Source organism: Pseudorasbora parva, chromosome 1 (genome assembly GCF_024679245.1).
Source record: "Pseudorasbora parva isolate DD20220531a chromosome 1, ASM2467924v1, whole genome shotgun sequence".
NCBI lineage: Eukaryota > Metazoa > Chordata > Actinopteri > Cypriniformes > Gobionidae > Pseudorasbora > Pseudorasbora parva.
The window spans coordinates 2,991,358-3,016,945 of record NC_090172.1 but is presented as its reverse complement, the minus strand read 5'-3'; the positions used below and the strand labels follow the sequence as shown (position 1 = coordinate 3,016,945).

The 25,588-nt window shown below is 39.7% G+C and overlaps 1 protein-coding gene across 2 annotated transcripts in view; it reads right to left on the bottom strand.

Annotated features, from left to right (window-relative positions):
• Positions 1 to 25,588, bottom strand: part of ankrd11 (ankyrin repeat domain 11) — a 218,477-nt gene that overhangs the window by 142,494 nt on the left and 50,395 nt on the right. For both annotated transcript variants that reach the window (XM_067452027.1, XM_067452034.1), the window contains exon 2: positions 20,538 to 20,619. The gene's annotated coding sequence lies outside the window, so the exon portion shown is untranslated. The remainder of the gene's footprint in view (positions 1 to 20,537; positions 20,620 to 25,588) is intronic.

The window sequence follows — 25,588 nt, the reverse complement described above, 5'->3', positions numbered from 1 at the left end:
CTAGTATAACCAGCAAATATACAGCACATAATGCAGTGAAAACATTAAACAGCAACCCACTTAATGGGTCTCTTTGGTTTTGTTTTTCTCTCTGACTGCTCCTGGCACTAAGTCCAAGTCAAACAAGAGCTGGTGACAAGGGTAGTAAACCCCTTCCAAGTCTGAGACTGCAGGGGTCTGGCAAACGCTGCTGTCGAATGGCAGACAATTTAATCAGCAAAGCAAACCATGTAAAAGGAAAGCTTTCAATATTAGTCCATTGCAAACAGTTTCACCGGTCAGTGAGCCTGTGGATTTTAACTCAATTTGCCATCCAGTTGGTCAGAACTGCCATCTGTCATAAAACCAGCAAGGCCTAGATTAAATTAAAGTTTCTTAAACTTTTTATTAACCTAGAGTGGGCTTTTGGTTTCGCATCTAAACATCAGGTTCAAACTAGAGTTACATGCAATGGTCAGAGATCACTTCTTTAGAACTTGTTGTATTAGGGCTGTGCAATATATTGAAATTATCGCAATGGCACGCATTATCTGATTTAATAGGCTGCTTCAACATAGTGATTACACAAAGTTATGTCAAAATGGCTGTCTTGATGAGTATCCATGTAAACCCAGCCGATTATGCTTTAAGTGAAGGATATCCGTTGTGGAAAGAAACCGAATGCGTGTCGATTGGATCCGTGCATTAGCTCTTAAAGTGACAGGCCGCTAATACAGTAAACCTGTCACTGTCTGTCAAACAACAAAAGAAATAAATCACTCCGTGCTCTCGGCTGAATAACCTTTGTAGCTTTATTATGTGTCAGTGTATATTTTATTCACGTGTAGACTACTGTTTTTAGTTCATTTATATAAAGATAAAATTTAAATAAAAATAATCAGCCACCCATACTTTGGGTGTTTTTATTTACCTGGATGTTCTTGATGTTCAGTTTTAGGTTAATATAACTATATATTACTAGGCTTGGGCGCTAATACGGTAAAATGGTATACCGCGGGATCTAAAAATAGCAACGGTATCAGTTTCAATACCGTCAAACCGGCAAAAAAAAAATGCCTTTTTATTAAATGCCTAAATATGTGTATGCGTTGTTGTGACAGCGTGGAAGAGAGAGAGAGAGAGAGAGAGAGAGAGAGAGAGAGAGAGAGAGAGAGAGAGAGAGAGAGAGAGAGAGAGAGAGAGAGAGAGAGAGAGAGAGAGAGAGAGAGAGAGAGAGAGAGAGAGGGGGGGAAAGACGGCGAGTCGGGCACTGAGTTATTCAGTCTCGAAAAAGAACACAACTTCTGCCGTTTGGAAGTATTTTGGGTTTTGACGGTAAATACAGACGAGGCAATTTGCAAATTGTGCAACAAAAAGATGACCGCGAGAGATGGAAATACCTTGAACCTAAGGGCGCATATCCGAAACCACCATCCACTCACTGCTGCGTGGATGAAAAACCGAGCGCACCCTCGGACTATGCTGTAATATTGCCTTTTGTCACACAGCTGGCAATGTAAGCAATAAGCATGAACTCCACAAAAATCAAGTGGACATGGGACTCACAAAAAAAAATGTCAATTGTCTGACAATTGTCTCATAACGGTAAGCATAAAACGTGCAGAGAGTTTCTCAGGGGCAGGGGCTCAAATGTAAAAAATAAAATAAAAATATAGGCCTATATATATATATATATATATATATATAAGCCAAGCCAACAGTTTGTTGACGCTGTCTGAGCCTTACATCATAATGTTTTAATTATTCACGGTAATACCGTATACCGAGGTAAAATAGGGAGGAGGTTTGACGGTATCAAAATTTGGATACCGCCCAAGCCTATATATTACCAAGTCAAGCAATGTGTTTTTGGTATTTAAATATTGGGATTACATTTTTTGTTTGTTTACATTGATGTTAAAAATATATTGTCAAATTAGTGACATTAATTTTTGCTAAAACACTGCTGGTCACTTTCAGAAGTTTATCAATGCTCTTTTTCCAGAAAGAACATGAAACGCATAAATGGTATCATTCTCAGTTTATAAATAATTTTAGATGTTACACACTAATAGCAATATCGTATCGCATATTGAATATTGCATTATATAACAAGTTATTGCATATCGCATTTTCTTTTTTCAATATCGCACAGCCCTACTTTGTATCTCTTTGAAATTATTCCCTTACAGAGTAGAGAACGTACTTCCTAGTGGGGGGAAAGTTACCCGGCATTTGCTTGGTGAGTGCTAATTTTGTACCCTTTTGGCAACTGTTCATTCAGTCCCGAGTGCAATCTAAGGCCAAGCCACAGCCGTTACTCTCACATCTGGGGCTGAAAAGACCCATGGCAGTTTCTCCCACTGTCCAGGGAACGATACAACGGGAAGGGGTTTAGGAAGGGTGTAAAAGTCCTCCGTCTATCATTGAGAAGTCAGAGGACCCAGCGAGAGGTCATGGAAAAGGGCACTTGCGTCCTGAAAGGGTGGTTGAGTGAAATCACAACTAGAGCCGCACAAAAGCAAGAGGGAAAGCTGGAGTTTAATCCCAGCAGAGCCGGAGGGGTGAGAATTGTGAACCAATGGTGACATTGGCCAACCCCAGGATCTCCTTTCAGGACAAAGGTCAGGCAACTGGGCCTATAATATACAGAGCTCCCTTTCATAGCCCAGAAGCACACAAAGACGAAAGCTTGAACAGAGCTGAGACCCGTCTCCATCTTGACACCCTTCTAATTTACCTCTTTTTTTTTTTTTTGACCATGCCTCAGGGACATCCCACAAGCAGAGGGAAAAACCTCCACTTCAGGGCTAGACATTAAGCATGTTCATCATGTGCTTTTCCTTCACTTGTCAGAGTAAAAAAATTGCTTGTCTGAGCAATTTTGCCTGAATTTGCCTGATGAGCAATATTCTCATCAGCTTTGACATATTTAAATATGCATATGTGTGATATTTTTACCTTTTATAAAGGGCATTTTCCCCTAATCTTATTAAATATAGGATGATATGAACGTGTTTGAGAAAGAAATGAAGGAGAGGTGTTCTAATTAAGATGGTACATGTATTTAGGCTGTAAACTGAAGAATGTTTTATTTTTATATCAGACCACTATTGTGGATCTGACCATTTTATTAAATGTTTTAATTATCTTTACAACTGCTTTAACTATGCTTGTTTTAAAAATTGTATTCGTCCACGTGGTATTCGTTTTTCTCATGCATACGTTACCACTATTTTAATTAATTTCTATGTAAAGCACTTTGAATTGCCATTGGGTATGAAATGTGCTATACAAATAAACTTGCCTTGCCTTTAGGTTTCATTTTATATTCTTAAATTGTATCTGTACATTCAATTAAAATAAGACACTAAAGGGCTGTTAGCAATCAAATTAAATAATTTACACTGAAAAATACAACTGCATTAAATAATGTTCCAAGATTTGTATTTCTGAATAGACAGAGATAAGAAATGTTATGTTTAAACATGAAATTAAACGACCTGTAGATGGCAGCAGGTGAGTCATTGAGTCAATTCATCTAAACGATTCATTCAAAAGGCTGATTTATTTAAGAATGAAGCAGTCGTTTACGATCAGATCATTGAATCTTTGATTCAACCGATTAATTCAAACACTGAATCATTCAGTAACACACACTGATGCTGTGAGACGTGTTACGGTTATGCTGTGATCTTTGTTTGGAACTATTTTTGCTGCTGAAATAGAACAAAAACAGTCAATATTGCATCTAAAATGTAAGTGACTTCATTGATCAAGTGAAGTGTAAATTCATTGTTTATGGAGCGGTCATATGAAATCAGTGTCATTTTCAGTCGTGATGGTGTTCAGGAAAACAGTCCACTTGGTTGGTGATTTGCTAGTTATTTTTTGTTACTGTTGTTTTAATCTGCTTGACCATCAGACAAGTAAAATTCTCTTTCACTTGCCCCTTCAAAAAAATCTATTTGAGAGCCCCGCACTTATTGAGTCAAAACATTAACTTTAGATCTTGCCTGTGCTCTTGTATCTATTATATTGCAATGCAGCTGAATAAATGTACAGATTACCACTAAATTATAAAAAGATGCTCATACTGTCCTCAAAATGTTTGTACTCTTGGTTTGCAAGTAGACATTTGAACTTAAATGCGGTATTCAATGGTAAAATGCATGTTTACTGTCTGCACTCCCAATTTGAATTTATCATATTGCATCAGTGCATTTGCATGAACTCAAATGACCCAAGTGCCAACACTGACAGCAAACCATTCAAGAGTCGCCGATGCTACGATGCTGGCATTTCCTCATAGCGACTGATAAGTAATCTCATCAATAAGAGAAAACTATGTGCTTACTTAAAACCTGACGATGACCCAGTTAAAACAAACGCTGAGCACAAAAGGAATTGAAAGCATTGCTCATTCTGCGATTGATTAGGAGATGTTCAGACCCTCCGCTGACCAATTACCCCAAATCCCTATCAATCGTCCCCAAGAGAGAGGGCAACCCATCCCCAACATTTGCTCAGAATTGAACAACAATTCAAAAGTACCCTGGTGTAACGACAACCAAGCACCTTTTATAATTCATCAATGTAGAAACTAGGGATGTCACAATTCTCAATATAAAATTGAACCGTTCGGTACGGCACTCACGGTTCAATATGCGCTTGTGAATTGTGTTTTTTTAATTTAGTTTTTACATTTAAATATTTTATTTATATTTCTCTTTGTTTAAAATTTCCTCAGTTTATTTCGCCTGTTTTTCAGTGTGCCTGTGAGTCTCTGCACTAATATGAGCAAACATCCAATCATATGCACTAAAGTTAGGGGTGTTTAGTCACGTTTTAAAGCCTTGCCGGTTAAACATTTCATTTGCGTTGAAGCGCGTTGTCTGTCAGACACATGTGATTACTGGACAGTCTTACTGCGCTAATACTGTCAAACACACACAAGGCTCCCATATATAAACACGGCCGGTTATGTCTAAAGTGAAAGTAAAATCGCTTGCATCTGTAGATGAGATGCGAGCAGGTTGTGAACACATCCTTAAAGGGACAGTTCTAAAATTATGTTAATAAAACAACTAAAAACAAAGAGAAAAATCACTCGCTGCTCTTGAATAAAGTATATACAGTAGCTTTAAATCAATGTATATTGTATATTGAAGGCTATGTAGTTTTAAATTGAGCAAATTTTTTAATTTTACATCTATGAGCTGCCACGGTTAATCTTTAATGAATTGCGTTTTTCGCAAATGTACAAAAAAACATGCTTTTTTTTTTTTTTTTTTTTTTTTTTACGGTTTTGCATTTAATTAATTATTTCTATTTCTCTTCGTTTGAAATATTTCTCTCCGTTTATTTCGCTTGTGTTTGAGTGTGCCTGTGAGTCTATGCGAAGATATGAGCAAATATTCAATCATCTGCACTAAAGTTAGACATGAAGTTAAACATTTCATTTGCGTTTTACATGCAAGCGGTAATGCCACTGAAAATCTTTATACATATATATATATATATATATTTTTTGATAACACTCTAGTATGGGGAACATTCACTATAAACTACAACTTTTGCCTCAATAAACTCCTAATTTACTGCTTATTAATAGTTAGTACGGTAGTTTTTGTAGCATTTAAGTTCAGGTATTGGGTCGGATTAAGGGATGTAGAATAAGCTCATGCAGAATAAGGCATTAATATGAGCTTTATAAGTGCTAATAAACAGACAATATCCTAGTAATATGCAGGATAATATGCATAATAGTTAATAACTGAACCTTAAAATAAAGTGTTACCTTTTTTATATTATACAATACACTAGGAATGTGTACAAGTTTTTTTATTTTATTTTTTAAGTAAAGTTGAGTTTAAGGTTTTTCACGTCTTTTAAGAAAAATAAAGAAAGAGTACTTCAATAAAAACATTCTCCTTAACCTCTGAGTTCCTGTCGCCTAAGAATAGAATAGCAAAAAACACCGAAACGAACCGAAAACCGTGGTATGTTTTGAACCGTGGACTAACTGTATTGTTGCATCCCTAGTAGAAACCTTTTGAGAGCAGCCGCCCAACCTCATGTAAACAGAGCTACACACAGACGAGGGCAGTGCCAGTTTAAGTCATCTGACCGAGATGGCTGCCTGCCAACCGATATTCCAGGGTGTGGCATGTCTGCACACACACAGGGCAAAACAAGCCTCTATTGATGCTTTCTGGCCATAGGATGCGGGGAAAAGAGGGAAGGAGCGAGCAGACAAGGGAAGCATTCTGGACTTCCTCTTTTAGAGGCGGGCATATGTCCGTTTGCAGGCCCGTCAGAGACCTCGACTGTGAACTCCGGACAGGCTTTGAAGGAAGCAGGGAGGCTGAGTAAGATGGCGGCCTAAGCTAGGCAGGACAGATGGGGACTGTGTGGCGTGGGAAGGGTTAAGTCTGAGGACGCCCCATCTGCCGCCTCGTCTGTTGTGCAGGCTGGCCTATGCTCAGCTCCAGCAGAGAGAATGGACACAAAGTCGAACTGTGACTTCTTTCCATCTCTGAGCAGCTGATTACCCACAGATGCCCAGAATGCCCGGCCCCTTCCCAAGTTCTGAAACAAAACTCAGCTTTAGAAAAGATATTTTTCAGCCTTGTCTATATTTATGCTTTCATTTGCTTTGAATTACGATTATATTTTAAAGGGATAGTTCGCCCAAAAATGAAAATTCTGTCATCATTTACTCACCCTTGTGTTTGTTTCTTCTGCTGAACACAAAAGAAAAGACATTTGGACTGATGTTTATAACCAAGCAGATAGAACAACCATTCAACTACCATAGTAGGGGGGAAAAAATACTATGGTAGTGAATTATTGCTTCTTATTTTTATTTTTTTCCTACTATGGAAGTCAATGGCTCCAGTTTGGTTACTGACATTCTTCAAGAAAATATTCCCTTGTGTTCAGCTGAAGAAAGAAATGTATACAGGTTTGAAACAACTTGAGGCTGAGTAAAGAATGACAGGATTTTTGATTTAAAGTGAACTATCTCTAAGCGAAATACATTTTGCATATAGGCCTGTTTATTCCTTTATGTAGCTAAACCCATGGAAAGCAAATTTTGATATTATTAATGGGCCATAGACACTTATCCATTCTAATTTATTTTAATGCTAACTTAATCGCGTAACGACCAGTTAATAAGCGCCGGTTAATGGATAGGAACATCCTTAAAATAACTAACTCGAAAAATTTGAAAAGTCTTAACATTTAATCTGAAATCAATTCAGTTTGAAACTAATCAAACAGCAACATTTCACCGCTGCTTAATTTTATTTTGGTAACAATATAACTCATCACTGAGCCATACCCAGTACACATTTCACTGCGAGCCAAGAAAAGGAAAAGCACTGAATGCCACGACTGCAATTGCAAAGATAAACTCCTCTCCACAAGTTCAGGCCCATTCCATGTCGGTTCTGTCCATTCAGCTGGCAGGATTCAAAGCCAGACACTGGGAGGAGGCACGCAAACATGGCTGCTGTCACTGCGAGCCCTGTGATATGAAGAACACCTGGATCCGGACGAGCTCGAACCTTCCCTAGAGTCAAAACATAAGCGAGCACAGTTCTTTCAGCGAGACGAGAGAGAGAGAGAGAGCGAGAGAGAGAGAGGGAGGAGGTTATGCACGTGCACACAAACATGCCCACCTGCTTTAAGAATGCTCGAAGATAAGAGCGGCGTTAAAACATTCAGCAGAACAGTACGCCGACAACTCTCTACAAAGAAAACTTTACTCTTCTATAAAGCAGATTAGGTGAACAACAGGGTGTATTCAATGAATGCTTCCTTGACTTGTAACCTTTTATCTGCCGCAGCGGTGGGGCAATGCAGATCGTGTGAACGATTTGCAGTAACAAAGCATCCGGAAGCGATTCATTTTCAACAAGAGTTGGCAATTTGAGAGGACAGTGACTACTGACAATGCCACAGATTACGAATAGTAGTGCAGACAGGAGCTCATGTTTATCTAACACAATACAATTACTGTAAGCACTAGTGTAGTCACGATACTGGAATTTCTAACTTCGATACCTTGAAAAATACCGATATTCAAAAACATTTGAGATGCCACGGGGAAAAACATCCAGATATTTATTATATATTGAAATTCTAGGCAATCAATATGTTCATGCTTCAAAAACTATGGCTTTACAATGGACAGATCTTAACTTAGGCATTTATTCACATATAAACAATGATAAAATCTCGCCTAATGCTCGCTCTCTCAATGCATCAACTTCCATTTCAAATTAGAGGCCATTGCTTGAATGGCGGGTTCATTATTATTCTAAATGAAAAACACAACTAACCCTTTGCAAGTTCCCTATTAGCATTGGTTTAAATCTAAAATATATTGCCAAATAGGCCCTTTTACATTTTGCTTTGAAACCAAATCTTCTGCCATCGTCTCGTCAGTCAACTAGTTCCTCTCGTCACGTGAGGAATATAATCTCTCGTTCAGCTCATGCTCAATTGTGCAGACATGTTCAGCTTTTAATTGTGCCAAAGTCCCTTTAAAGGGCACCTTTTATGCAAAATTCACTTTTATGAGGTGTTTGAACATAAATGTCTGTTGGCAGTGTGTGTAAACAACCACACTATAATGGATAAAATCCCCCCACTCCTCTTTTTTAATCCCTATAAATCATAAGCAGTATCTCAGGACAAGCTTTTGCAGATTCTAACAGTGTGATGTCACATTTTACAGGCCCCGCCCACTAGTGTTGACGGACACTGCCGTATTAGCATAACTCCGCCCCTCAGAGAGCTCGGTTATGTTTATCTCCTCAGCGAAATGTGTTCTTATTAAAGCCACTAAAGTTAATCAGTCAAGAGTTTTTCTCTTGTTGTTTGACTCATTAACAGCAGATATAGCTAATGTATATCACAATGGTCTCACTTTAGTAACGTTACACAGATCTAATACACACGGGACTTCTGTACTAGCTGGACAGACATAACCAACTGTTTTCATGTGAACTGTTTCGGAGATAACCTTGTGAGCATTTGACAGTTTAATCGCAATAACACGAGAGAGAAGAACTAGTCTAGTTTATCAGTCTACTCACGGACGTGCCGACATCCAGCTCTCAGTGCGTGTGCTCAAATTGAGTGATAAGGCTTTAAAACGCATGCAGATAATAATATTTCATGATGACGAAGAACTGCAATGCCACGTGAGTCCGATAGAGATGATCAAATCCAGCTTTCATTTGAGTGTGTTTGAGTGTTTATGAGCGGTGAAGGCTGCGCCCACTGGGGTGGGGAGCAGCAGCTCATTTGCATTTAAAGGAGACACACAAAACACCTCATCTTTCTTAAACCCCAAAATTGGCATTTTTAAAATGGTATATTAAGTGATGTGTTAGGAATTGTGATCTGAAACTTCACAGGGAAACTCTGGGGACACCTGAGACTAGTATTACATCTTGTAAAAAGGGGCGATTAAATTCCATATTTGAAACCACCAATGAAATCTGGCTACAACAGTCTCAAATGTTGTTTCCAAATAGTCTAATCATGACCAAAAAAAAAAAAAAAAAAAACAGCGTTTAAGAGCCTGCACAAATCTACTGCGCACAACATAGCCTGTTTCTAAAGCAGCCGGAGCTTCTAACGGCAGCTGATCTTTACTATTTAACGATTGGGTCTTTCATTTAGAAGGCGGGGCTTATTTGCCTTGTTTGCAATGCCAGTTAGGCACCGTTCACACTGCAGGCAAAAGTGGCCCAAATCTGATGTTTTTGGGGTCAAGTGACCAGGTCAGACTTCTTCAGAGGTAGTGTGAACACTCAAATCTAGCCCAGATCTGATTTCTTCAAATCAGATTTAGACCACATACATATGTGGTCCTGAATCAGACACAGATCAGATTTTTTCAAATGCGGCCACTGTGTGAACAACCAAGGCAGATTTGATGTGACTTTTACATCAATCTATGTCGACATTTGTCACAATTATGCGCCGGCGAGTTAGCCCTGGACACAACAGACACACACAGTAATTTTAAAAACTTGACTAGATATGGAGAACAGCGATGGAGCGAGTCAATGGAGGGAGAGTGAGGTGTTAGACCTAATTAGTATATGGGGAGATACTTCAATTAAAGCTACGCTAGAAGGATCCTACCCTCCGTTTTTGAAAGCACGCGAAATGGAAGAACAGGGACACAGAAAAACGTGGCTTCAGTGCCAAAGGAAGGTGACAAAAGGCAAAATAACCAATTTAGCTCTCTTTCTTTTCGTTCTACTCCTCTTCAGCACCTGCTCATTAATGTTATGGCTTCCATTACACAAACATGTTTAAATAAAAGTGAAAATGCTTACTTCCTCCATAACCTCCCGAACTTTAGTGCAACAGCGAGCTGCGTCTGATGTCATTGATATTGTTCTTTTGCACATGCGGGTTAGTTTGAAACCTCAAACAGTTCACACTGGAATCAGATATAGGCCACATTTTAAAAGGTAATGTGAACAGCCAAACAAAAAATCAGATCTGAGCAAAAAATCTGAATTGAGCATTAAGACTTGCGGTGTGAGGGCCGTGAGTTTTGACAGAACGGAGGTGGAGCTGACAACCACAGGCTGATTAATATAACATTTGACAATATTACAGGACACTGGACATTTGAAGCAAAAAGCTGATTCTCACACCCAAATTCATGTTTTCACATGGAACGATCACAGTGAGCAAAGGTCAGCACCTCTAATGAGAGACGAGAGCAGCACGCATGCACATTGAAGGGTTGTAAACAAGGACACTTCATCCCAAGAGTGTGTGGTTGGCTTGAGACCAGATGAGGGACATTTGATAGGAAGGTCACTGAGCTCTGTGTTGGCAAAGCCCAAACAGGTTGGGATGGGTTCTGTTCCCGGTGCCGGGCGTTCATGTTTCAGGACTACTGAACACATCTCTCAGCCCTTTCACAGAAGTTTAGATATAGCATTATTTCCTGAAACCAGAGTCTGTCTGACATAAACAATGAGAAAACAAGGTCATTATGGTCAGATGCTGCAGAACAAGTTCTCATCTTTGGTCTGACCCGCTCCCCAAAATAGGTGCCCTGCAATTAAAACTCTCGCACGGGTTAAGAACTCATTGCACCAAGATGAGAAAGTTATTTTATTTTGATGTGTTCTTTGTAATAACACGCATGGATGGGCATTGGGGTCTATCGTGATTGATTCTATGGTGATACTCATGTTGTAAACACAGTTGCCGATCCCAAAAACAATACACTGACGTTCAAAAGTTTTTGATCGGTAGGATTTTGAATGTTTTTAAAACACATCTCATGCTCACCATGATGATCAACACACATTTAAACTCGTTTCAACAGCAGTCACCGTGATTCAGCCAGTGAGAGTGACATGGCATGTAGAGAAGGAGAAAGAAATACAAGGAAGCTGGGGGAAAACCGAAACGTCACCGAGGAATGAAGGGGGGGGGGGGGGGGTGGAGAGCATGCATGCAAGCTCACATTTAGCTACGCTTGTTTCTTTCTCCTTCAGGAATGAACAGATCTACAAATGTGACATTTCAGATAAGCAAGTCTTTATAAACATGTAGAGAACCAGAGAAACTGATTAGCTATGATAAACGATCGATGGGAACGGTTTGTTTACCTGCTCTCTGCAAATGTCACATGCGCAAACTTAAAGGGTCTATAACACACACACGGTTTCTGCCAGTCTCATGTTAATCTTGAGTATCTATAGAGTCGTGTTGATCCTTCATATCTCCAAAGAGTCTTTAGTTTATTATATTAATAAAAGACAGATACACTGAACCGATTCTTTCAGAAAACAGCCGAGTCCGTGGAGGCGTGCAGTGGGCGGAGCTAGACACACACACACACACACACACACACACACACACACACACACACAAGGGATGAACTGTGTACCGGTAATGGAAAAATACCGGTATATATTTTATTTAAAACGGTACGATATCATGATTTTGCACATTTCGGTATATGCTGCTTTTCCGAAGTTCACCGCTAGATGGCAGCGCGCTACCCTCAGCGGCAAATTTGACAACAACATAGACGAACAAGATGGATAAAGCAGTTGAATCTCACTCAAGATGCCCAAAATGAATTAATAAAGAGTAATTAATTACTTTGCTTATAAAACTGATGAAGAACCATCAAACGTAGCCAAGAAGCATCTGTCACTATTCTGACTTTAAGACTTCTTAAGAGATCGACAGGTCAGTGAATCATTCAAACCATCTCATTTACACATTATCTTTTTACACTGATCAGCGCACGTACATAACATGATCGAATATCACAAAAATCTCCAGCGTTCGTTTCAACCAATGACATTTAGATCGCATAATATTTGCACGCGTAACTATTGCACGATATACATTCACGTTAGACACAACCGACTGTGTTTATGTGAATACTCACTAAAGACGGACATTTTTACATATTTTTTTTATTTGACTGTTTAAGGAAATTTTGTGTGTAATGTGCGAGCTTTACGTTACAGGCGTGTGTGTGTGTCGTTGGTATTCGAGCTCCTTTACAATGCAACAATTATGAAACGCTATAAAATCCATCCCGAGACGAGCGTGAAATGCTGAATCGGATTATGCAGATTGCTTTAGTGTAGTGCGATGTCTTTTGAAATCTCTCTTTGCTAATTTTGAGAGATTTTTGCTGAAATTATTTCTCACAAGAAAGTTTTCAAATGACTGATTTGATCAAGCCTGCAGTCTCCCTCTCAGATACTGAAGCTTTCGCGCCTCGATCGCCCCCCGGTGGCCGGTCCCAGTATAGCCGCCCCTCTGTGTTTTCTAATGGACGCGAGGCAAACTAAATAAAATTACACTTCAAATATTTTTTCCCCAAAGTTAGTTTATGTCACTGAAGGCATTTCAAGTGTTCGTTTTTAAAATAAGTTTAGTTTTAGTTAGTTATCTGATGCTTTAAAAACAGGGGGTGTGACGTCATGAATGACAGCTGAGACTGACGTCTTCTCTGAGTGAAGTTGTCACTGAGGCACTAACGGACTTTTGTGGAATTTTTGGGAGCAGATTGGAGCTTTAGCATTAATTTCTACATTTCCATAACTGTTTATTTCACACCAACATAATTAATTGTTCTGCATCTGCGAGAGTGTGGGCGGGCTTTTGATATCGCAGCTGTACTTCCTGCGCTCTACTGCGCAGACTCCGGTCCCGAAATCGCTACTGCGCAGACTCGGTCCCAAGATGTCCGCGCCGTGCAGGCCGCCTAAAAGCTTCAAATCTGCCAAGCTGAAACGGATGATGTCGAGTCGTCCATATTTTTTTATGGTCTATGGATTTGATGTGATAAGCTTTGCTGATTAATTTACTAATAAACATGTGATAATTTCCAGCTTTATAAACTCAAAACTTGCATAATTGTACTAATTCTCGCGCAATTATACCACGCCAATATCAGACCGTGTGGTATCGATTTAATATCGGTACTTCGGTATTAGATTGTGGTACCGTACCAAAGCCAAAATTGTGGTATTGAGCCATCCCTAACACACACACACACAGAAATACACTTGTTTGAATCCCGAAGATGTGTATTTTCCACATAAATACTCTGCGTCCAAATAATTTTCTGAAAGTTTGTCCATGTTTATCCTGATAATCAACTCTTTAACAGTGTAAATAAGCCAGAATGCATGAAATAGCCTCCCCGGCAAAATTACATTACATACATTTCCTATATTAGCAAAGGGACGGGGACTTACTCCATTGTACAGATAAAACTGCATGTACAAAGAATCCAATTACTGCTCGAGTTGAAAGGGCATCTATGGAAAACAATGCAACATCTCTGAGGTTGGCCATGTCCTTTAATCACCGTGCCGGAGACCCACACAGCTGAACCAGCATGCCAAAATCATGACTGCCCGAGGCACCATGGGAGGGCTCTTCGGCTCATATTAGTACATAAAACTGTAATTTGTTCCATTGGGTTTTGTAGTTCATTGGGCCTCTTGTCTGTCAAGTGGGCTTAGCGTTTATTTAATGCTGTGTAGATGTAAATAATAGCACTGCATCACAGTCTGACTCTCAAGACCTCCTCAACTCGGCCCGGGGGAAACACCTAAAAATGCTTTCTGTTTAGGGCTGCGGCACAAAAACAAGACATTTGTGGAGATAAAACTATGAGACTTGAGTATGAAAAAAAACAAAGCTTGAAGCAATCTAGTTTTGATGTGTGTACTGAAATTACACCAAGGATTAAAACACTGGCCAAGCAACTCTTTGTGCACGGTGATTTGACACACCATTCGCTGTCCCACCACAGAAGCCAAATGATTTGTTCCTCGTCTTAACGTCCCGAGAGCCATCATCATGAGACTTTATGTTCTCTCTCAGTGTGGGACATAAGCAGAAGGACAAACGCTGGCTCTAAAGTCTTGGCAGCACATCGCTTTAGATCCGAGTGTCTCTTCATTTACTAAATGGACATGTCCGTTCCTTTGCCAGCAGAGAGAGGAGATGAATGATGAGAGATTAGACATGCACTTTTTTTTTTTTTGCACATAAGTGCAACATGTAATACAGAGGAAGAGGACCACACCCACAACCACAACCAACCTACAGCACTTCCTCTGAACTTGTGCTCTGAAGCGTTCTCAGCATGTCTGGTCTAAACAGAGCATATTACAGCACTGAGCTCACTCGGAGAGGCAGAATTAAACAAGCTGCAACACAACCAATCAGAAATCAGAACCAAATCACAGTGTGCCAAAGGTACCCAGATGGTATACTATTTCCGGTGGATTTGTGAAGCGTGCATCCATGCATGGTTTCTGCATGCTAACATTGCTCCCTTGTGCAACAGAAGAGGAGAAAATTAAAAATTAAGGCAATGCATTCAAGCTAGATGCAGATGCTTGCATGCAAACTCAAGTGCAATGAAATTACTGAGATTGTCAGAAGCACATCCCACTAGGGCTGCACGAATATAACAAAAATCTTCATTGTTGAATATATAAATCACAATCATCACAATTTACATTGAAGGTGTTGTATAGCTTTGTGCCATTGTTTGCAGCGATGGCATGCCATGAAAACATGCTTCCTGAAAGCCTAAAATGTCACATTTAGTTTGGTTTCGTAAAAAAAAAAAAAAAAAATTTCAAATATGCATGGCATTATAATGTTATACTAAAACTAAAATTGAAACAATGAGAAAAAACTTTTTTTGTAATTGCATCTTTGAACGATTACATAATTGCTGCATCTGTAATTGTAAATCACAAAACCCGATTAATTCACTTTCAAAACAAGCAGCCTTCTGTTCACACTACCAATTAAAAAAAGAAAGAAGCTGGAACTTTTTTGCCCTCATAAGGGGCTTTCCCATTGGAGGAACTTTTTAATAGTTCCTAGAGCTATTGCCGAAAGTACCTGGATTTTGGTGTGTTCGCACTACAGGAACGATTTTAGTTCTAGAAACAGCTTTTGGGGGAAATACTGTACCTCCTACTTCAGTGTAAAGTCTAACCCAGCACAACAGGAACTACCAGTGGCAAGTGTGTGCTGATTGGCTGAATGCACACGAAACAGGCACACGCCATTTTTACAAAAGCCATCTACACAGATTACAGTCTATAATCGTCAAAATAAGTCACAACAAGCAGCGCAGCTTACATCAATTCAGAGATCCTACTGGCGGTGCAAATGCAACAAGGAAAATTATCAGAGGGAACCTATGACTCAGTTCCCAGAACTAGAAGTGAAACTCCCTTATATGAAACTCATATCTACCTATTCCTATTGAAATGATTGGATTTCACACATGAAATTTTGCTGAGCAATGGCGAATGTGATCACAGCTTAAGCATCACACATTCGTGAAAAAAGGTTACCATGTCCAAGGCATGCGAAATCTCTGTCTTAACATCAACGCATTGCTGGTTAGCTGAGTCTTCTAAACGGGCGCTCAAAGTTTAAATTATTTCAACAACCGTTTCATTACATCTCTCTTTAAAGAGCCAGCTTTTCTGAATGTGCAGTTGAACGAACGGCTTAAAGACTCGCCCCGCAGAGACTCGCCACGCAGAGACTCGCCCCGCAGAGACAGTCCCTTTTTGCGTAACATCGGCACTGACTAATCTCCCATCTAGAACGTGCAGAGATGAGTAGTTCTACTTTTACAGATGAAATATTAACAGAAAGTCTCGTCCAGTCAGATTAGATTATCAGTAATTTCATCACCGCAACAGCCCTACTAACACCAAGGCAATGTTGGGCCATTTTTGAGCATTGGCCAATGTAATTTTTTTGGCCGAATCAAAGAGTGAGAGAGAACGCTGATTGGCTGTTTAGCTTAGCGAATGAGTAGGTGCACGAGAATAAGAGCAAAAGTGATGAAAGCGAGCAAGTCAAAACTGCACAGACAGATGGCTGCTGTAACGTTACGTCATTTTACTGGAGCAACACAGCGTGAATATTTCCATAATAACAAGCGGAGTGGAACAGAGAACATGACGGATATTCAGAACGTTAAGCAAGTGCTGCGTTGTTTATGTTTGTATGTTTGCATTTACATCTGCAGTCTTAGTTTCACTTTCCCTTTGAATGACAAATATAGAAGAATACGTTTGCTTTACACGCTGGAGCAGAACTGTAGATCGTTCGGTGTGTTAAACAACAGTGGTCTTTCATCGGCGCTAGCTCCTTGTCATTGGTTTGGTGTCCCTACCTTATGACCAAGTTCCCAGAACTACTCAGTGAGAAAGCCCCTATATGAAACTCCCAATTGCTTGATTCCTATTGGAATTATTGGATTTTACTCGTGAGCTTTTGCTGAGCAATAGCGAATGTGATCACAGTTTAAGTGTTACCTCATTTGTACCAACCCCTGCAATGTTGAAATGTGTCCTAAGCAAAACAAAGCTGCTTTCTCATCAGTATGCGAACTGCAGTCAGAGAATACCCATCTTTAATGTGTCAATACAGCGAACACAGCAAAAAGCTCAGATTCAAATCAGCCCCATCCTGCATGTGTTGCAGGCAGTAAGACTTCTCTTTTCTGCTCGGTGTTGACTCATTTCAGCACCAGAATAGACAAATGCAAGACTCAACCACTAAAAAAAGTGACGTTGCATTGCACAAGTTGCAAAGAAGGCTTCCCAACCCCAAATCGTCTTTCACAGGAAGAGGCTGATTGCTGCTCTAATCTCGAGCATGATCCCATTGTGCATGTTAATGATGCAAGTTTTCTGCTCTGTAGCCACAGAGCTGAGCCTGTTCGACGCACACAGACTCTTTCAATACCACATTAACATGTGGGCCGGCTAGAGGGGGAAAAGGAGGTGGAGTAACCAGGGAACAAAGCATCTATAGTTGTCTCAAGCCTGGCTATGAGAGAGTTATGTAATTTGACTGGCAAGGCTGCATCCCCCCCCCACTGGAGCACCGCAGACTAATCTCACAGAGGGACGGAGATGCTCTGGAAAGAGGCGAGGATGAGAAAAACATGCTTGTAATGAGTCCTTTCATCTGCAGCGGTGCCAGATAATGCTGCAAATATGATCAGATCTGTGGAAGGTGGTGCATGTGGTTCAAGGGGAAATGGAGGTAGAGGGGGCTAAAGCAAACGCCGCTGCTAACCAATAGCATGGCGGAGGATTTAGAGTGGTTAAAAATAAAATCTGATTCTGATTTACTGCTCTGGGTGCCTGGAAACCATGTGACTGGCATCACATGAGGAGAAGTGGAAGGGGTTCGGGGGGGAGGGGGGTGATACACACAGAGAGAGAGAGAGAGAGAGAGAGAGAGAGAGAGAGAGAGAGAGAGAGAGAGAGAGAGAGAGAGAGAGAGAGAGAGAGAGAGAGAGAGAGAGAGAGAGAGAGAGAGAGAGAGAGAGAGAGAGAGAGGAGAGAGAGAGAGAGAGAGAGAGAGAGAGAGAAAGAGAGAGAGAGCTGTCGGCATAATGAGCGTTGTGATCAGTCTCCTTGGTTTCTACTGACAGTAAGCAGATATGGTCTGATTTCAGAGGTAAACACCAGAAGATCTCCGAGCTGCACGGCTCCACAGGGACAAAGAAAATGGAGGAAATTATCAGGGTAAAACAGATCTCCACCGCTGTTTATATCCTGTATGCCGAGCAGTAAGAGCATTTACATCTGTACGCACAAAACTTCAAGGACTAGTTCACCCCAAAACAAAAATCTGTCTTTGGGTGGAACATAAAAGGAGATGAGCAGAATGTTTTTAAGCAATATGAAACCACTTGACAGAGCTACACACATTGTTATTCACTAATGCTCTTCCCATCCACTGCAGTTCTCATATTCAGATATGGCATTGCCAAATATACCGCTGGTTGCTGTGATTTTAAAAGTAATCTATCAATGCATCAAAATTAGGGGTGTAACCATACCCTCACGACACAATTCGATACATATCACGATACGATAATATCGCGATACTCTAAGACATATAGCACTGTTGATTAAAATGCTAAATTTGGCGTTGCATTGGGGTAGAAATGAATAGGCTTGGACTTTGTGCAACCCAATGGGGACAGCAGAATAAAAATATAGATTATGAATTATTTTAGACGAATATACTTGTGTCACTGACTACTATTTAAAATAACGTAAGCCAATTTTTACAGGTAATATTATGGTTAAGACATTTGGCATTAAATCACAAATATTGCATTATTATACATTTTAAATAGTAGTTGAATGTAGTACTGACACCAGCTTAATTTGTTTCTATATGAACTATATACAATAGGTTATTGCTATCCACAATTTATATTATTGCATTTTTGGATTGCGATATATTGTTATATGGGAGTGAGTGTGTAAGTGCACGTGTGTGTGCGTGCATGCATGAGTGTGTGTGCGCGTGTGTCTGTGTGTGTGTAAGTGCCAGCCTTAGAGATCCAATCTCTGCATTGAAAGCGTGAGCAATGATGGGAAAAAATAAAGTTAACAGAGTTTCAGTGACTACTACATTAAACGACAATGTATAATAATGCAATGGGGGAATATTTGTCGGTCCTGATGATGATGATAACAGAATAAAAATAAAACAAGTACAATTTTAAATGTATGGTGAGTTCAGTATTGCGATTTGTATCGAATCGTGCATCACTACATCCCTATCCTTTAGTAATTCTGTGATCCACAGAGGAAGGTCTTGGATTGAATGGTGACTGAGCGACAGCATTGTAATTTAACACTGCAGAGATCTTATAAACATCTCTTACAACACAACAGTGTGAACTAGGGCTGTGCAATATATCGAAATTATCAAAATATCGCAAATGGACATATCGCAACGGCATGCAATATCTGAATGATTTTAATAGGCTACTTCAACATTGTGAAAAGTTTCTGTTTTAGGTCGACGCATTGCACAGATTAGACTGGGTACATGACGGTTACTTATGGGACTTGCTTGATGTTAATAAAAGCAATATTTGCGAAAAACAATAACTTGCAGTCTCGCGCTGTCTGACACACACACAGACACGTTTGTTTTTTGCGACATATGGGGACATTCCATAGGCATAATGGGTTTTATGTTCAAATCGTATTTTTTTATACCCTTACACTGCCCCTACCCCTAGCCAACACACACACACACTAAACCTACCCATCACAGGAAACATTCAGCATTTGTACTTTCTAAAAAAACTCATCCTGTATGATTTATAAGCCTTTTGAAAAGTATATAAAAAATATTTCACCCTTTCTTTGTTATACCGATGTCATACCCATGTCATTATACACGTTTGTGTCCTTATATGTCACAAACACACACACAGAAAAGTCAACGCCGCTGCCGGTCACTAGAATGTGAAACAAATGGTTTAATTCTCAGTTTTTTAATATTTTTTTAATATAATTTAAATAGATTTTACACACTAATTGCAATATCGTATCTCATATGGAATATCGCATTATTTAATAAGATATTGCATATCGCATTTTTCGTCAATATCGCACAGCCCTAGTGTGAACTGCGGCCTGCTAGCTTTCATGAGGGAAAGACAGTCTCTCCAGACTCATAGGCTGCCTCTGCATACTGATGAAGACGCATTGGTCACATGAGCGGAGCACATGAGTGACCCATTTTTACAACAGCACATACAGAGGGAGGCAAAATACACACGCAAAAACAAAAACCCTTAACAAAAGCGGTGGCGGGCAGGGCTCAGGCATGCAGTAAGCCTTGCTCTTAATGCACACATTCCTGAGCTGAGCCGTCCATCTGCCTGTCGGTACTAGCAGGGGCGCCAACAAACTCCACCGCTTCACATTCACAAATAAAAGCTGCGTGTTCAAACATATACGAAAAGGAAAAAGGGAGCCTATGCACCATTCCCAAAGTAACTCGTTCAGAATAATCATCCCAATGTCATTAACACACAGACATTTGAGCATCGCTTGGGTTTACTCATAACCAACGGCCGCAACAAAAATTAGGAACTAGCCAACAACAGTCAAACCATCATCAGCCGCGACAGAAAGAAAGATGTGGTTTACCGATTCCATGGCCGTCTTCAGATGGGAAAGGTTAAAATCCAGCTAAAAATGCTGAAGGTGTGGCTGAGAAGTCCAAGGAATCCTGCGAAAGCAAAATGAAAGACAGATTAGTCTCCTGAATACTGATGTTTCACTTTTCAACTGCAACAGGGACAGAGGTTTCACTCTTGTGATTTGGGGTCAGAGGTATAAACTTCTCTGGTTTATCATGATTTCAAGGGACAGTTGGCTGTTGGGACATGATGGACACATTCCTACATTGCAGTCACCCAATCCCACAAGCTCTTTTTGCAACAGTTACATGCCAACAGCTGCAGCGAGAGCGGCATTCAAGGCCTGACAGCAATGTCTACTGTACCATTAACCGCCAGCCGTATCCTATTACTGACTAGGAAGATTAATGAGACAAAAATTGATGAAATATCTAAACCTCGGTCAAAATAAAAGCCTCATTTCTTTTAACACTTATTATTAGGGTTGGGTACCGAAAGCTGGGGCAAATATTGCCAATATACCTATAATACAGGGTAAGGCTGGGCAATATATATATATATATATATATATATATATACATACTTTTATATAGATTATAAAAGTAAGAATGACTTTTAAATAGATTTTATATATATATATATATATATATATATATATATATATATATATATATATATATATATATATATATATATATATATATATATATATATATATATAAATAAAGTATCTCTCGACCGGCATATCACCTATTAAACAAGTTTAATGGTTTCTCGTGCTTACACAAAATACATTTATATTATAGAAAACTAAATGGGGACAATAATCTGTGATTGCAAATCTTTTTCCATACTGCGTAGGAACCCTGTATATAACCGGCCTGAATCAGAGCAGATTTCAGTGCCATTAAGGACGCGTTTACACTTGTAGTTCGGTTAGTTTGGTTCGTTTGGTCTGGACCAAAAAACAAAAACAAAACATATAGTCCTGGTCCGCTTAGCGTTCACTCTGGCATTTTTAACAGCGAACCTAAAGTTACCGAACCAAAGGCTCAGGGAGACGCTCACAACCTGATTGGTCGGCTTATATAAAGCAAGATCTCGCTAACCGAACATTCAAAACAACGCTGTGTGCTGATTAAACGCCATCATTTTATGCGTCTACATATGGTTTTATTTTTACCTGCTGAGAACTCATGAAGAGCTCATAAAATGTTCAAAACATTCAAAACAGCAGCAGGATTTCCTCCATTGTGCAGAAAAGAGACGGCCGTTCTGTCGTCTGTACCGACTAATGGCCAACAGGTCCTTTAATGAGAAGAATCAGGTCTGCTTTTTGTGCGTTTTTTCTAGCATTTTCAAAACATGCTCGTCAGCCCAAGTATTGATGAGGCTCTTCCTCGTTGCTCCACGTTTGCCCTCTAACGTACATTATTCATTTTGGATACACCAATCTTTCCGCGTCGTCAAATCAGCTGACTATGTGTCTTATCTTGTGACATCACGTCCTGTTTTTGGTCCGTTTAAATGTCTTTGGTCCGTGTGGCGTTCATATATCAGTCGAACTGCACCAGAGTTCGTTTGGATGCGGACCGAGACCCATGTTTTTAGCGCTCTCGGTCCGCTTGTTTGGTGCGCACCAGGGTTGGGATGGCAGCGTTCACATATGTTCAAATGAACCGCACTAAACGAGCAATCGCACCAGGGTTCGTTTTAATCCAACCAAACATGACAAGTGTGAACGCACCCTCAAAGTGCTATGGCCGGCGCTGAGCTAAATACACACACTCAACGCTCGTCACATATCACAACTATTATTTTAGGTTCCAGACATTTAAATGCATACGTACCAGCAAAAAACACACACTGATGCCTATGCAAACGGCAACAACAATCAGTTATAAATGACTACTGGTCTTATATCATCTGATACAATGCAAAAATTTGCATCAACTAAAACCCAATCGGATTGTTTAATTGGCTTTTGGATTATTTTACAAGTTCTGTGGCCAACAAAACATTCCTGCATATTTCAATTCTTTATTGAAGTCTTCACAAACTAACAACATTTATGAATTTTGAAGTCACCAGAAGTACAAAGCTAAATCCAAAAAAATAAAAAAAATATAATTCGCTGTTTGCAGTGATGAAGTTTAATGTCAGAAACCAAGTCCCTCTGTAGTAGTGTTGTCACGATACCAAAATTATGACTTCGATACGATACCAGCCTAAAATATTGATATATCGATACTAAATCGATACCACAGTAAAAAAAAAAAAAAAAAAAAAAAAAAAAAAAAAAAAAAAAAGATAAGATGCTTAATATGACAACAGAACTTGTTATTATTCATTGTTATTTTTTACTAAAAATTCATGTGGCCAGCATGTTCCTTAGGGTTGGGCATCATTTTGATTTGAACAATTATTGATCAATTGATCAATTACTAATAAAAATATCTCACAAATTTTTGCTATCTCAATGTATTTTTTACAATGGGGTAATTGTGTTGCAATAGCTTACACACAGCACAAGAAAGCTTGATTTCGAATGGTAAATTGAATTTAAAAAGATGAGTATACAGTAATAAAATAAGAACAAATAAACAGATTACAAACAATAGCACAAATAAATGCAATAGCATAGAAGATACAAATTAAATAGACTGCTTTATTTTTTCAGGTAGGTCTAACATTCAGATAAGAAACTGAATAAAAAATGCATAGTAATTACATTTAAAACAACATTGGATAATGTTCTCTGTAAAAAATTCAATAGCGTACAGATGAAACTATTAAAGTTACACAAGTTGATCAGTCAAGAGCAGTTGATCGTTTGTCTTTTTGTAGTTTGAATAACAAATGACTGCGGTCCCTTTAAGACTCATGGATCATAAACACTGTTCCTGTTACTCATTCTTCATTTCTTCCTGAACTGTTTGCGACTGTGTTTACGTTAATACTCTTCCATTTGTGCACTGATAGTTCTTTGAGTGTATTTGACCAATAATAAGCTGGAAAGAAGCAAATGTTTGCACTTGTATCATGTCAGAGGCGGCTTTATTACGGTAGGCTATGTGTGTGCGCTTCAGATGTGAGCACGAAATCTGCGGGGATTAGTAGAATTCATTTATGTGCAATCCCGCGCGAAATTCAGACCGATCACACACTAACACTAACACGCTGTCGTAAGGAAAGAGTCCAGCAGAACGCGCGTTTGCCGTGCTCAGAGGTTAACCGGGCTGAGTGAGAATATGCCGGTGTGTGTCAACTCGCTTTCGGTCGGAGAGGAGAGCGCGGCTGGTATCGATACTGTAAAAACTGAGAATTGTATCGTTTCAGATATTCCAGTATCGATACATATCGAAATATCGATATTTTTGACAACACTACTCTGTAGTCAATCATTTCATCCCTTAATACTTGATCACCAAAATGACATTTAAATTAAAAAAAAATATTCATGCTTTAAAATAGCTTGAATGCAACTTCATCTTTGCCTCATTTAATAGGCAAATGAGCCCCGCCTCCAATCACTCACACCAGCTCAGAGATCCACTCGCTCAACTTTACCGTAGTAAACGCTGCACAACGGCAAGTGGAAATACTGCTTTAATTCAGCCATATCTATGTTTGAACCAGAATCGGATTCAGAAGAGTGAATTACACCGGCTCGACTACGACTCAATATATCAGAATGGTAATGAGTTTCATATATCGCGCTCTACAACATCAGACACATAATGGTAATTAATATGATTAGCCTTTGCCTTACTATATTATCCAACAGCGACTATTGTGTTGCTAATGTTACTCAAACCATGTTCCCGTTCGCCATATCTTAGAAATCCCCAGAAACGCTTTGAACAACTCAGAACGTCAGTGGAGAAAGGCATAGCTCATCATAACATTGTAATATACATCATATGCATAATTCGCCCACTATATTGCTAAACAGTACTCAATTTTTCATATAAACAGAAATATAACAGGATGACCTGGCTTCTCTTGAGACTAAACCCCGCCCACATGACATGATTGGTTAGAAAGTAGACATCGAAAACAATCGATTTTAAACCTCACTGCAGTTTTAAGGAGAAAATACTCAGCAATGGTGTTGAGTTATTGCATAATGCATATGGTTTGTCTGAAAAAAAAAAAAAAAAAACAGACATAAACATCAAAGTCAGCATGAAACGGAAGTTGAGATCGTCTTTTTCTCCTTATTGTGACGTATCCGAGTGAAACGGAGGCAGATTTGAATGCCCTCAGCCACCGGTGTCTGAGAGGCGGTGCAGAAATGAGACAGAGCACAATAGCCCCGCCCTAGCGAGATAGCCCCGCCCTCGCGCAATAACACATGACCGAGAGAAAAGAAAAGTCGTTTTGAGGGGGAGGGGAGGTTAATGTATTTAATTAAAGATTATAACCGTGCGTTCACACCATCACCGGCGAGAGCCATGAGTGGTCACCTGCCACCGCCGCCGGTCAAAATTCGCTCTTGCCGCCCTGCCAACGACGCTGTAGAAAGCTTCGTGGACGCGCTGCCACTCTGATGTAGAGCGAATGTTTTTTTGTTTTTTCAACTGTATTTAAAGACGTCGCAAATCAAACAAGCATGTTGATGGATAGACTGCCCACAAGTAGGGTATGATGTGACCTCATGAATCGTTTAAATGTGAAAGTGAGAATGAATTGCATACCCGCTGAAAAACGAGCGTTCTAGCGCCTATAAAATAGTGTTGCGCGACTTCTTAACAAATTACACATCACTATGAATTATCTCGTCATAAATGATAGGGAAACCCGCACAGCAATGATCAACTTCTCTTACATTTTGCTTGAGAACTAATGTGGTCGGAACCAAAGTTTACAGGCCTGCGTTCTCTGGAGTTCTCTCAAGCGAAGCTACATTCTGATTGGCTGCCGCCGGACTGCGACATAGCTCATTACCATAAAGTTGAGCTGATTTCAACTCTCCTCGACGCCCAAATAGTTCAAGACGCGCTGCTCTCGCCGGAGCTCGCCGCCCGGCTCCCATTGAAAATGAATGACTTCCGG